Source organism: Myotis myotis, unplaced genomic scaffold (assembly GCF_014108235.1).
Source record: "Myotis myotis isolate mMyoMyo1 unplaced genomic scaffold, mMyoMyo1.p scaffold_m19_p_5, whole genome shotgun sequence".
NCBI lineage: Eukaryota > Metazoa > Chordata > Mammalia > Chiroptera > Vespertilionidae > Myotis > Myotis myotis.
Window position 1 is genome coordinate 101,436,360 of NW_023416357.1, and position 14,850 is coordinate 101,451,209.

Below are 14,850 nucleotides of genomic sequence, written 5' to 3' on the forward strand. Positions count from 1 at the left end.
ACTCGGACCACTGATTTGGCCAATTCCGGTTGATTGAGTGAGGGCCGGGGCTAGTGACGCAAGGGCAGGGTGCAGTTAGGGTCTGGTTACACAAAGACAGGGGGGTGTTCAGCATACTTTCGGCCTTGGGTTTGTTTTCCCTTGCATTCACATTGGCTGAGATAAGGGCAGGCTGAGTAACTGATACATTCTATGGCTTTTGCTGGAAGAGGAGTTAGGAACACAGCTATCAGTCCTGTTCTGTCCTTTCATTCACTATAGTCCTATCTAAAGATGGGTCAGGACCAGAGAAACTTCTGAGGCTTTCTTTATGACTCTCCACCAGAGACCATTCACCCTGCCTTAACCAGACAAAATAACACAAGTCACAGGGGAGCTGGTTAGATCAGGATTTCTTATTATTCCTTGTTGGTTTAAAATGGCTAATCAGAATAAAAAAAAAAAAAAAAGGGCCTCTAAAAAAATAAAAAAAAATTTGGCTCTCAAAAAAAATTTCAATCGTTGTACTGTTGCTATTTGGCTCTGTTGACTAATGAGTTTGCCGACCACTGGCCTAGACAAAGGGAAGTGGAGACAACTAGAAAAGGCCACTGAAAAGAAAACCCAATAGGAGACAATAAGACCTAGACGACCTATGGGATAGAATGTAAACTCCATATACTCAGCCAAAGAACTGGAGGAGGGACTTTCACACAAGAGGAGAAATATTGCCTGTGCCAGCTAATTCAGGTGAGCCTGCACCAACGGACATCCCCCTCTCAAGAAAGTTTTAAAAGTCTCCTTTTTGCCAGACTTCTGTCTCTGAGTCCGTTATTTGAATTCAGACAGGTGAGCCTTTCCCACCCTGTCTCCTCACCCACCTTGGGAGACTGTTTTTTGAGGGAGCGCCTGTGGCCACCAGCCCAGGCTTTGCCCCACCTCCTGCCCATCCTCTTCAGCCCCTCCAGCTGTGCCACCCACACCTTGAAAACCCAGGCTTGGCTCCTGGGCCCTGGGCCCCTCTCCTCTGCTCCCCCGGTCATATGGGGATACTCACCAGCAGCCCCTCCCCCTTCCCTGTCCACCAGGCTATTTCCTTTGGCTGCTCAGAATTCCTGACAGCCCTCCTCCCCCAGCTCACTGCTCCCAGCAGGACCCATGGATAAGAACCTGCCATGGGACACATCTGGGGAGGACCTGAGGGGGGTGGCCATCTGACAGGTGGTAGTGGGGTGAGGGGTGGTCCCACTGGGTGCAGAGAAAGGAACAGCTGGGGTCCTTCATCCACTGACACTCCCAGCCCAACTCCCCCCACACATCAGAAGGCACACATTCCAAGGCCAGGGTGTTGGCTAACCTGGCTCTCACCCTTTGTCCTCAGTTGTCCCTTCTAGAAGGTAGATCTGATTCCTGCCTGTATCATTCCCCTGCTGTATCTAGGCCCCCCTTGGCTGAGGACCCCATTCCCTGAGGCTGAGCCTGCTGCTCTGTTCCAGATAACGAACCCCCTGCTGGACTCCCACATCTTGGTGAGGCAGCTCTCCTACCCTGCTGCCCCTGCCCGTTCCCCTGCTCTTACCTTGAGAAAGAGACCAACCTCGCTCCTTCTGCTCTGGCTGGTCTGACACAGAAACAAACTTGGGAGTTTGCTTCCTGTTTTCCCCATCGTGTATCCAGTGGGTTCCCTGAAATCATGTGACATTTTTTTCTGAGGTGATTGTGACTCAGTTGTTTTGTTTCTCTTTCACTTGCTCTGAAGAAAAAGCAGTTAACACATAGCTTTTTGTGAGTCAACTAAGGACAACTGAGGGTGAGGGACAGAGGAGAAAATCAATGCCTGGGCAGGCTTGCCTCGTGGCTGCTAGAGGAGAAATATAGTTGAAGCCCCAGACAGTAGGGGCAGTGCCGGGGGGTGGTGGGGACTGAGGCCAAGGATTCCATAATTCGGAGTCATTTGAAGAGGACCCTGAGCCTGTTGTACAAACAGAGCTTCAGGTCCAGTCCTTGTGGCCAGTCCCCCCCCACCCCTACCCACAGTGTACAGCCCCCATCCCACACTCAGAATCCCTGGAGACAACTTTTTTGGCAAATGCCCTTCCTCTGGTGTGTCTGGGTGTGAGCCTGTCTTCTCCGTGTCCCACACGGGGAAAGAGTGCACGAACCGGTTCTTTCAAGTAGAGGCGCTTTGGGATTGAGAAATAAAAGACATACGCATGTGGACGAAAGGGGCCACATGCTGACCTGACAAGGTCAGGAGAGGCCTGGATGGCAGTTTTGTAGACTCGGAGACCTAAAGTAACCACAAAGGATGGTCTGAAATTAAACCTTAACTAAAAGCAGTTATGGTGGGCAGTTACGTCCTAGGCCAGTATTTTCACTGACAAGGTCAACCTTTTACCTTAACTGAGCCCATCTGTCTTTTTGCATCTATGATAACATATCCTTGGGATGTCTGGGTAACTTGTGACTTCCCTTTCTATGGAGCCCCTGGGGCACAGCCAGGCGTGCTGGGCCCAGGACAGATGCCGCAGATTCTTTCATTTATCATGTTAATTGTTCCTGCACCCACCTAAGTATGTGTCCATCATTTTACTTTTTATCCTATTGTTAACGTAAAAAACCATTGAAACCTGTAAAGAATTTTTGTGAGTTTATTTGAGCCAAACTGTCGACATATGCCGGGAAGCAGAACCTCAATGAATTGAGATAGTGCTCCGGAGAATGGCAGGGTTACATTCGTATTTATACATGAAATTCATTGGTGACAGATTTAAGGAGGTGGGATTAAGTGAAGCGGGGGGGGGGGGGGGGGGGGGGGGGAGGGGGGGAACCTCTGTGATAGGATAAAAAGTAAAATGATGGACACATACTTAGGTGGGTGCAGGATCAATCAACATGATAATGAAGGAATTTGTAGTATCTGCCCTGGCGCCCAGAACATTTGGTTATGCCCCAGGGGTTCCAGAAAAAGGGAAGTTACAAGTTACCAGACATTTCAAGGGTATGTTATCTTAGAGGCAAAAAGGCAAATGGGCTCAATAAGGATCAAAGTTGGTCTTGTCAGTGAAGATACCGGCCTAGGACATAACTGCCCACCATAACTGCTTTTAGTCAAAGTTTAATTTCAGACCATCCTTTGTGGTTATTTTAGGTCTCTGAGTCTGCTAGGCTGCCACGCAGGCCTTCCCTGAGCTTGTCAGGTCAGTGTGTGGCCCCTTTCGTCCACACTATCCCAGAGGTTTCCCCGCTTCGCTTTATCCCACCTCCTTAATCTATCACCAATGAGTTTCATGTAACTCACCTATGTCCCTCCTTTGATTGCAATGTATAAATACAAATCTAACCCGCCATTCTTTGGAGCACTATCTCAATTCGTTGAGGTTCTGCTTCCCGGCATATGTCGACAGTTTGGCTCAAATAAACTCACAAAAATTCTTTACAGGTTTCAATGTTTTTTTTTACGTTAACACGCAGAAATAGAAAGAAAATCTGGATCTGGGTGGGCTTCTGTCTTCTTCTGGCAGAGAGTCAGAGAGACCCAATACCAAAGCAGTGGGTGTTTATGTTATAGTCCAAATTCCCCAAAATATTAGGAGGTTTCACCAAAACCCAAGATAAGGGAGGTATTCCTGGTGCTTGACTGGATTTACATAATAAAAACCCATTCCCCCACCTGGGCTTTGAAGAGTTGAGCTGAAGGCATTCTCACCTTTTGGCCGGAAATGCCCCCAAGGTAGGGCTATGCCCAAGCCTTGGATTCAGTCAACATGACTTAAAGGAAAGCCATGGCGCCTTCCCTGGCAGAGGGCCTCCCACACCTGGAAGCTCACAGTGGTAGAAATACTCTCAACAATGTCGCAGGAATGAGACAAACACTCGAAACTGGATCGGCAAAGCCATCTACCCCTGGGCAGAAGGGTGCTCTGCCAGCTGGAAATCAAGGCAAAGCACCGAAAGGGAAGCCTGATGGGGTTTTATTTCCTGACCCTGGGTCTGCCCTGCCCCTCACTCTGAGCTCTGACTTGATTGGTCAGGGCTCAGAGCTCGGCTTCCCATTATTGCAAGATTGGCTAATTCAGAGGATGGGAGGGGTAAGACAGAGCCCAAGATGATGCCCTCCAGGGGAGCTGCAAGATAATGGAGCCTAAATGGCAGCTGCCTAAATGGTTCTTTGACAGAAAAGCTTACTTGTTTATTCTCACAATAGCCAGAAGCCTTCAGTCCTGGGAGACTTTCTGGAGGAGGTAACACTTGGGCCTGGGAGGGCAAGGAACAAGGGGCACCCTGGGGAAGGCCAGCAGGAGGGGCCTGAGGCTCCTGGGGAAAGTCCTGCAGGGAGGACCCTCAGGGAGGGCCCCTGACACAGACAAAATAACAACCACGCTCACTGCCCACCCCCTACCCACCTACCACCCCCACCCCTAACCCCCCACCCAGCACCCACCATCCCTGTGTCTGCATCTTACCTACCCAGCTAACCTTGCTGAGCATGCAGCCTGCCTGACATGTGTGCCTTGAGAACCATGAGAATACAGAGTTCCTGTTCTAATGCATGATTATTTCAGTTAATTGAACTAATATCCTATAGATGGGCATTTAGTTTTTTTCTACTTTTTTTATATTATGAAGTTGTGCCAGCAGAATATGTACATGAATGTGTTTGTTATGCCCAGATTTCAGGATCCCCAAGAGATCACACCAGGGAGCCAACCGAGTCTGATGCAAAAGCAGAGAGCCTTTTATTCAAACCCGGGTTTGGCTCCCCTACCCTCCTTACTGGCACAGCAGCAAGTGGCAGAGAGAGGGCCAGCCCTGTGGGGAGAGAGGTTTTATAGTAAAGGGAAGAGAGAGGACTGTGGGCCCTGCCAATTGGCCAGGCGCAAGTCGGTATCTCGTTACACAGGATGTGGTCGTATCTATGGCGTGCACTTCCCTTGATTGTCATTGGTTAGTTTAAAGAAGTCCTGGGTGTGGCTAGCAGAGGCTTGGGCTTCTGGGAAGAAGCCTTGCCGAGCACATGGCTGCCCATAAATGGAGGACCCAGGGTAAGATGGAGGGCGTAGTCCTCGCCCTTTCAGTGTTAACATAAAAACATTCAAACCCATGAAGAATTGTTGTGAGTTTATGTGAGGCAAACTGTCGACAATTGCTGGGAAGCAGAACCTCAAGGGATTGAGATAATGCTCTGGAGAATGGCGGGTTACATCTATATTTATACATTGCTCTCCAAGGAAGAGATGTAGGTGAGTTTCAGGAAATGCATTGGTGATAGATTAGAGAGGCGGGAAAGCAAAGTGGAGGGGGCGGTGGGGGGAGCAACCCCTGGGATAGGATAAAAAGTAAAATGATAGACACATACTTAGGTGGGTGCAGGATCAATTAACATGATAACAATGAAGGAGTTTGTGGTGTCTCTCCTGGCACATTAGGTTGTGCACCAAGGGCTCCAGAAAAAGGGAAGTTACAAGTTACCCAGACATTTCAAGGGTATGTTATTATAAATGCAAAGAGACAGATGGGCTCAGTTCAGGTAAAGGTTGACCTTGTCAGTGAAGATACCAGCCTAGGATGTAACTACCTACCATAACTGCTTTTAGTTAAAGTTTAATTTCAGACCATCCTTTGTGGTTACTTTAGGTCTTTGAGTTTGCAAGGCCGCCATGCAGGCCTTCTCTGAGCTTGTCAGGTTAGCATGTGGCCCCTTTCATACACAAATGTTTCTGTTGGACCTTTGAAACTCAAAAATCGAACTGGGCAGGATGCAAAGGTAGCTTCCCAGGTTCTTGTCCAGGTAAATTCAAAGAATGAAGCCACAGACAAAAGGTGGTATAGGAAAATGTGGAAATGTATTGATAAACAAGCACAGACTCCCACGTGGGGAGGGGTAGAGAGTCCCACTAAGTCCCTTTCGCTAAGGTTTATAAAGACTGCAGTTCCTTGTGTCCTGATATCCCCTCTGATTGGGCACTAATAGCAGCTTCAGAGCTCAAACCTCACATGAGGTTCCCCTCTTCTCTCCCTTTTGTTTTTCTATTCCCTTTGGCCTCCTCTTCCTGCTCTGAGTGAGTGGCTTCCTTCCCTGTACTCTGTAAATGCACACCTCCTGGCAGCTCCCTTATTCTGTAAATGAATACCTCTGGGCAGCTCCCAGCTTCGCAGCCTTGTGGTTCTCCCCATGGAACCCCTAATTCCTAAAACTTCCTAAACCTGCCTATTTTACTCATAAAAACTCCTTTCACTACCCTGGCTGGTTTGGGTCAGTGGTTAGAGCATCAGCGTGTGGACTGAAGGGTCCTGGGTTCGATTCCGGCCAAGGGCATATGCCTGGCTTGTAGGCTCAACCCCAGGTAAGGGGCGTGCAGGAGGCAGCCAATCAATGGTTCTTTTTCATCATTGATGTTTCCCTCTCCATTTCCCTCTCCCTTCCTCTCTGAAAGAAATAAAATATATTTAAAAAAACAAACAAACAAACGAAAAACTGCTTTCACCTTCAGCCTGCATGGTGCTCTGTGGCCCCTCCAGTGAGCAGCTCCCACTCTATCTCTGGGGGGCTCTGCAGTGCAGGGCTGCAGGGTCCGGCCAGTTGAGGGGAATGCCACTTCATATTTTATAGTTTTTGTTTTGTTTTGTTTTTTTAAATATATTTTTTATTGATTAAGATATTACATATCTGTCCTTGTCCCCACGTTACCCTCTACCCCCCCCCCCCCGCTCATGCCCTCACCCCCCCGTTGTCCGTGTCCATTGGTTAGGCCTATATGCTTGCACCCCACCTCCCCTACCTTCCCTCCAAGGCCCGACAGTCCAATCAATGCCTCTCCGTCTCTGGATCAGTCCTTGTTCATCAGTTTATGTTGTTCATTATATTCCACAAATGAGTAAGATCCTGTGGTATTTATCCGCTCTCCAGTTCCATCCATGCTGTGGCAAATGGTAGGAGTTCCTTTTTCTTCTTCCTCTTCTTAAAGAATACCTTTCTGCCGGAAGCCAGTCCATCCTTGCTGCTTGACACAGTCGCTGCAGGAAAGAAACATCTGCACAGCATATGTTTCAAGGGACCTGGCGTATATAGCATACTGTTCTTAATATGTTTGCTCCCCTTAGCGCTGTGTGTTTTAACCAAGGTCACCTCTCCGAGAAAGGTTGTTTCCCCAGGTAGGAATTTTTCCCTGAAGTCAGGGAGGGGATGAAACTCCTTAACTAAGTGCCAGGCGGGCAGTTAATCACTACAAACAATCATGCTTAAGCTACATAATCTTTACTCCCTGGAATGGAGATAAGAAACGCCCTAACCTTTGAAATAGAGATTGATAGGATTGGAATCAACTGGTATAAATACAGATGTAAGAAGACAGACAGAAGAGAGACAGAACCTAGGCACAGAACCTACACAGAACGTTCTCTAGAGACAGAAGAACTTCGCTGGAGAGAACATGGCAAAAGATCCTGGACTGAACCTGACTACGGAAATTGGCAAGAGAACCTGACTAGAACCTGGTAACTGAACCTGGCTGGAGAACCTGGACAGAACCTGGCTGGAGAACCTAGCGAGGGAACATGGCTACAGAACCTGACTGGAGAACCTGGAGAACCTAGCAAGAGAACATGGACACAGAACCTGGCTGGAGATCCTAAGCAGAACTTCGCTGGAGATCCAGACCAGAACTTGGCTGGAGATCCTGGCTAGAGATCCTGGCTAGGCTGCTGATCAACTGAACGCTGTCTCTGTGTCATTCCTTCTTCGCCGACTCCATCCACACCTTTGGGGACCCCTGGACCTGCTGGGGTTGGACTCCGGCACCTTTCAGCATTTCATATAATGCTGGTTTGGTGGTGATGAACTCCTTTAGCTTTTTCTTATCCGTGAAGCTCTTTATCTGACCTTCTATTCTGAATGATAGCTTTGCTGGATAAAGTAATCTTGGTTTCAGGTTCTTGCTATTCATCACTTTGAATATTTCTTGCCACTCTCTTCTGGCCTTCATGGTTTCTGTTGAGAAATCAGCTGACAGTCGTATGGGTACTCCCTTGTAGGTAACTGACTGTCTTTCTCTTGCTGCTTTTAAGATTCTCTCTTTGTCTTTTGCTCTTGGCATTTTAATTATGATGTGTCTTGGTGTGGTCCTCTTTGGATCCCTTTTGTTTGGGGTTCTCTGCGCTTCCTGGACTTGTAAGTTCATTTCTTTCACCAGGTAGGGGAAGTTTTCTGTCATTATTTCTTCAAATAGGTTTTCAATATCTTGCCCTCTCTCTCCTTCTGGTACCCCTATAATTCTGATGTTGGTACGCTTGAAGTTGTCCCAGAGACTCCTTACACTATCTTCATATTTTTGGAATCTCTTTACTTTTTTCTTTTTCGGTTGGGTATTTTTTGTTTCTTTGTATTTCAAATCTTTGACTTGATTCTTGGGATCCTCTTGTCTGCTGTTGGATCTCTGTAAATTATTCCTTATATCAGTCAGTATATGCTTAATTTCTAGTTGGTCCTTTTTCATGTCCTCCAGGGTCTCACTATACTTATTGAGGGATTCACTAAATTTATCAGCGGTTTCCATAAAATTCTTGAAAAACCTTATAAACGTGGCCTTGAACTCTATATCCAGTCGTTTGCTTTCCGCCATTTCTGCCATTTGTGACCTGTTTCTTTGTCTCCGCATTTTGGCTGCTTCCCTGTGTTGATAGAGTGGCCCTGCGCGCCAGGTGTCCTGTAGGGCCCAGTGGCTCAGCCTCCCCAGTTACCTGAGGTGGACACTCTTGGTGCACCCCCTTGTCGGCTTTGTGCACAGTCTTGTTGTAGTTATGCCTTGGTTGTTGTAGGATCACTGGGAGGAATTGACCTCCATGCCAATTGGCTGTGAGAATCAGCTGTGTCTACAGTGGGAGAACTTCTGTGCTGAAGACACCCTTCTGGGGCAAGACTTGCTTCAGTGGGGCTTTGGTGCTCACTGAGTCTGCTCCCTGAGTGTGTCCCTTATGGATCTGAGGAGTTGCAATCTGGATGGTCCCCCTCTGACCACTGGGTACAGTGGCTCCTGGATCTAAGGAGGTGCTAATTCAGCCTCTGCCTGAGGCCACACAGCAGGAGCCATGAAGAGAACTGCAGATTCCCCTTCCTTTTTTGGAGTTTGGAGGTGCCCTGATGAGGCTCAGCTGTGAAGCAATGCAAGCCGCTGTGGGGCCTTGGACCTTCTCTTGGAAGTTCTGGGTCTGCCTGGCGCAGCCGCAGTTAGGTAATTATCAGTTTGCAAAGGGCCGGGACATTCACATGCAAAAGCCTCTGCCGCAGCCTGGGTGGGGCGGGGTCTCAGGGAATCAAAGGGCAGAGCAAGCAGCTATGGCGGATTCTCAGCCCTGCCCTAAGGAGTCGTGAGTCTCAGTGACCCGATAATTGCTGCAAGCACCTCTGAGGGAAAGCCGCCCTCAAGTTCGCCCGCTGCCCGACAGTCCAGCTTCTCCCCGTATGAGTCCTGGGTCCCCAGAGACTTCCCGGAACCGGAGTTCAGAGCAGTCGGGAGCTTGTGACTCCCTCCAGATTCAAAAAGACAGCCAAGTCCTCAGGTGCCAGCCTCTTTCCGCGCGCGCGAGCCGCCGTACCTCTGCACTTCACCTCCGCAGCTCCTCTGGCTCTCAGTGTGCTTTTCTTTCCTTCTAGTTGTAGAATTTACACTCAGCCAGCCTTCCTGTAGTTCTGGATGATGTCCGCTCTGTCCTTTTGCTGTACTTTTCAATTGTTGTGGGAGGCAGCAATTTCCCGGTGTTTATCTATGCCGCCATCTTAGTTTCTCCCATATTTTATAGTTTTGAAGTGATGGGAGTTTGACTGATTGGTTTTTTACTTTGCAGCAGCCCCCCTGTCCCCGAATATCCTAATATATAAAAAACCAGGGGCTATCACGACCGAATCAACCAGAGGGAAACTGAACAGCAGGCTGTGTGGGGTGGCCAGGCCCGCAGGAGGGGCAGTTGGGAACAACCAGGCTGGTGTGTGTGTGGGCACAGTTGGGGGCAACCAAGCTGGCATGGGGGTGTTATGGGTTCAATCAGTGAGATAGACCACCGACTCAGAATTTAAATTTAGGAGCCTTTATTAAGCTGGCCAGCTGACTACAGCCGCATCCCTCCCCCCTCTGGGAGCCTCGCAGCTTGTAGTGCCAACCGAGGGCACAGCAAAGCCTTTTATCTGCAACACTACAACGCATTTCCTGGCATTGGCAGGGTTCACACAAAATTTACAAGTACGAATGGGGAGGTAAACGGAGTCACACCTGGCTGGGTTGAATCATAATACATTGTTTTCTGAAACAATCTAGCAATTTTTCTCTGTCACAATCCCGACCTCAGTCCCTCCAGCTAGGACATTCTGTAACCCTTCCATGCCTCAGTCCCTCACCCTAGCACATTCCCTACTGGTCTTATGCCCGAATCAAATCTTTGATTCAGTGCCCTCCTCTACGATATGAAATTGAGGAGGCATTTGGCAATGTAGGGGTCAAGCCGCCGAGGAAGAGTCCGGCATTGGATGGTGAAGAATTGGCCAGGGTCTCGGCCACTAAGATAGAGTCTTAGTCCCCACGTCTTTCTCTTTCCCATTGGTCAGTCTACCAGGTGAGAGGCATGAGGAGGACGGGGTTCCAGTGCCTCTTTCCTGTGACTTTGATGGTGGTTAGAGTGCTCAGCACCACGTGGTAGGGTCCATCCCATCTAGGTTCCAGGCTGCTAGGGTCGTGGCGCTTCACCCAGATGAGATCACCCGGAGAGAAGGCAGGCTGTGTTGGACTGGATCTCAGCACGTCCTCCTGCCGTATGGCTCTCACCACCCGTTGTGCCGACATGGCGCTGCTCTGCAAAGCCTGTAAGGACTTAAGCAAATTTAGGGTAGACAGCCAGGCAAGATCTTCCTCCCTTAGGTGGGGAAGGAGAGGTGGCGGCCTTCCAAACATACGGGATGTACCTAGTTCTGAGGAGAGCAAAAGGAAGGAGACTTACCCAGTTTTTGCCAGTCTCTAATTTTCACTTAGTTAATGTTTTCTTTAAGATCCAATTTATCCTCTCTACCTGTCCAGAACTCTGTGGTCTATAAAAACAATGTAATTTCTAGGTAATCCTTATGGCCTTAACTATGGATTATGTAACTTTGGCGATAAACGCCGGGCCATCGTCGGACCCCATATACAGTGGTAGGCCAAACCGGGGGACAATTTCAGTGAGGAGTTTCCTAACTACTACCTGTGCTGTCTCTGCCTTGGTTGGGTATGCCTCAGGCCAGCCAGAGAAGGTATCAATGAAAACCAGCAAGTATTTATACCCTCCTTGTCCTCCTGGTATCTCAGTAAAGTCCACTTCCCAGTGTTCTCCGGGGTTCTGACTTCGGAATCGCTGCCCCGGTGTGGCCACAACAGGGGGCCCTTGGTTCACCTGGGCACACACTTGGCACCTTCTAGCCAAGTCTTGGGATATTTTCTGGAGCCCTGAGATGTAAAATTTTCTTCCCAGTATTTCTGATAGCTTTGTTCCCCCCAGGTGGGTACTCTAGTGGGCCTGGGAAGCAATGGTCCGCCCCAGGGCTTCTGGCACTATAGGCCTCCCGTCTGGCAGAATTAGCCATCCAGCCTCTCCTTCCCGGGCCCCTAGTGTCTCAGCTAGCCTCTGCTCCTCTGGCAGATGAGTAGGCTTCTCTGGGAGCCTTCGTGCTGGCAGGGCTACGAGAACTTCTAGGGGCCCTACTGGTCTTTTAGCCACTTCCTTGGCCCCTATGTGGCTGCTAGAAGGTTGAGTATCTCAGGAGCATTTTTAATGTCCTTTCCTCCTGAGGTCAGGAGTCCTTTTTAATGTGGCTCTGGTGTCCTCCTGTAAGGGCAGCGTGTGGAGATATATCCCTGCAGTCACTGGGTATGTCTGGCAGGACGAGTGCCGGGGCGCTTACCAGGGCTTCTTTCTAATCCTGGCAGATTGTAGATCTCCCCTGGCTCCTCCTCATGTCACTACTGCCGCCCCCGCATACCGGGTACCTTCCTCTACGAAGCTACTCCTGTCCGTCCGTGTAGAGGGTCTCATCCGGATTCTGCAGGGGTTGGTCCACAAGGTCCTCGCGGAGGGAAGTGAGGGTAGTCAGTGCCTCCTCGCAGTCATGCAAAGGGGCCTCTGCCTCCTCCTCAGGGTGGAGTATGGCAGGGTTCAAGGCAGCTGTTTTCAGGAAGCTGAAATGTTTACTCTTTTTTTTCTTTCCCCACCAGAGGGCCTGAGTGAGCGCTGAGTTTTACAAGGAAGTCCACCTTTTGGTCCCCCACTGTCAGGGTTATCCTGGGTTCTCGGGGGCCAGCTGAGCTCTGACTGTTACAGAAATAACCGGACCAGAACCAAACAACGCTCTGAGAGTTTGGAGTTACACTTTTATTCACCGCGGCGGGCTCAGGGAAATGAATCCAAATCTAAGCAAAGCTACAAGCAGAACTTCCCTTTTTATAGAAGAGCCAGTGCTTTGTGTGCTTGCTGGTGGCGGCCTTGAAAACTATACAGTTCTATCCAATTAAAAAATGCACCTGGCATGGCATTGGGTGTATCTAGTCTCTGGCCTACAAGGTCAGATAGCTAAGTTTATCTCCTCCACTATTCAAGCAGGCTAGAAAGCAAAGTTACTTTATCAGAATAAGAGGCCATCCAAAGAATAGCAGAGAATTCCAAACAGTAGTTTTACAGAATAGGGGTTTTCCTTCACATGACAACCCTAATCCACCTCCTCCACTTACACTTGGGTCGGTTCCCCCATACGTTCAGGGCACTCCCTTTTCCAATGTCCTTCCTTTCTGCAAAATGCACATTGATTTTTCCCAAGCCGGGGTTGGACTCCTTTTCTCCCGCGAGGCTTTTCTTGGCCCTTGTTGTCTCTCTGGCCTCTTGGGCCTTTTTCCTTGCTTATGGCCAGGAGGACTTTCACCATTCGGGTGTTTAAACCTGCCATCAGGTCCTCCCAATTGTTAAAAACCTTCTGGGCTACCTCAACCAACTTGGAGATTGATTTCCCCTCAAAGCCCTCTAACTTCTGCAATTTTGTCCTAATATCTGGGGCCGACTGGGAAACAAATGCAATATTGACAGCCCTCCGATTTTCTGGGGCATCAGGGTTAGGCCCCTGGACTGTCTCTGTCACCTTAGAGAGGTTTGTGGGTCTCCGAGCAGCCGCTCAGATGCCCCCTAATAGAGTTTGGTGATACCGATCGAGAGCCTCCTTTCCCCTCTCACTATTGGGGTTCCAGTTGGGTTGCCTGGAGGGAACGGACTAAAGGCGCTTTATTTCCTTATAGGGTCTTACATGTCACAGGACCTCACAGGGTTGGTAATTCCTGTAACAGAGGGCCAGTCCTACAGTTGAGGTTTGTACCACCCCTGACATAGGCATGGTCACACAGGCCTGCAAGACAGAATACAGGTTGCTAACTGTCAACTGTCTCTTAATAGAGATCAAAACCTAGTGGGTATTCTTCTTTGCCCAGTTGGGCACCTGCCCTCTCAGCAGCTAGGCACCCTCTACTTTTGAGGTTCACCCCACATAGCCTCCTTCCAGGACAACTAACACATAGCCATAACAATGGCCCTCAGTGTGGGAATCTGGACACTTGCCAGTTACTCCCAAAGACTACCAAGGACTGTAGACCATCACCAGTCTACAGCAACTGCTGGCAGCTACAGCTACATTCAAACCTGTAAGAGAATCAAAGGTCAATACAACATATTAATACAATGAAACATAATATTGGCACCATGGCTGCTTCAGGCAGTTAAATCTTCTGCTACTAAACATGACATATGGTAGGGCTATACATTTTAGGGAGGTGACTAAAGTCTATTCTTGACCTTCCTATATAAGGCAAAATTGTCCTTGTCTCTCTGGAGCCATGTCCATGAAGACGCAGGCATCATCTGAGTCTATTATACAGTTTTCTTTAGGCTACTGTCAGGGCTGTGTATTGTGGACAGTTCTTCTTTCTAGCCACAAACACAGTCTGTCCAATTTCCTTAAAATGTATTCTGGCACAGGAGAAAGTTGTTTTGCTGTACACAGGTAGCTTAACCCCTATACAACTGGGCTTGGACCTCTGCCTAGAAAACTGCAGTTTACAAGTTCGATATTCAGCCTCTGGTCCTCCTAACCCAATGAGGTTTCAGCCAGTCTCTGAATCAGAATCCTCCTCTCTTGCAGAATTTCAAAGTCCTGATGGCTCCCAGGTCCAGGGAGAGTGCCCTTTTCTTTGCCCTTTTGTTAACTCTGTTTATTAGTTACAGGGCCCTGCTTTCCTTGTCTTCCCACCAGTCCCCTTTATGGCAGAGCAGCGACCAGGCCTCTTCGAAGGGAGTGCACTGGAAGGGGATATCAGCCCCTTCTGTAACAGCAGCAACAGGTACTAAACCCTTTCAGTACATTTGCAAGCATGGAGCTTTTGCTAGCTCTATCTGCAGCTTTCATAGATCTCAGGCTTGCTGCTCTATCTCTGGGGCTGTAGGAAGGCTAGTACCAGTCACTGGCTTCTGGCTTAACTGCTGTAGCCTGCAAGCCAAAGGCCCAAGTCTTGTATAGCTTGTTGTAAAACACTCATTTTTTACTGGGCAGCAGCGGGGCAGCTCTAGTGCCAGGTAACTCTGCTGTTCTCCACTTTCTCGCTGCTGCTGCTTCTGCTTCTTTTTTTCAGGGCCACTGCAGGCAGCTCAGGCATCCAGCCCCCCTTCTTTTTTTTTCTTTTTCTTTTTCTTTTTTTTAATATTTTATTGATTTTTTTACAGAGAGGAAGGGAGAGAGATAGATAGTTAGAAACATCGATGAGAGAGAAACATCGATCAGCTGCCTCCTGCACATCTCCTACTGGGGATGTGCCCGCA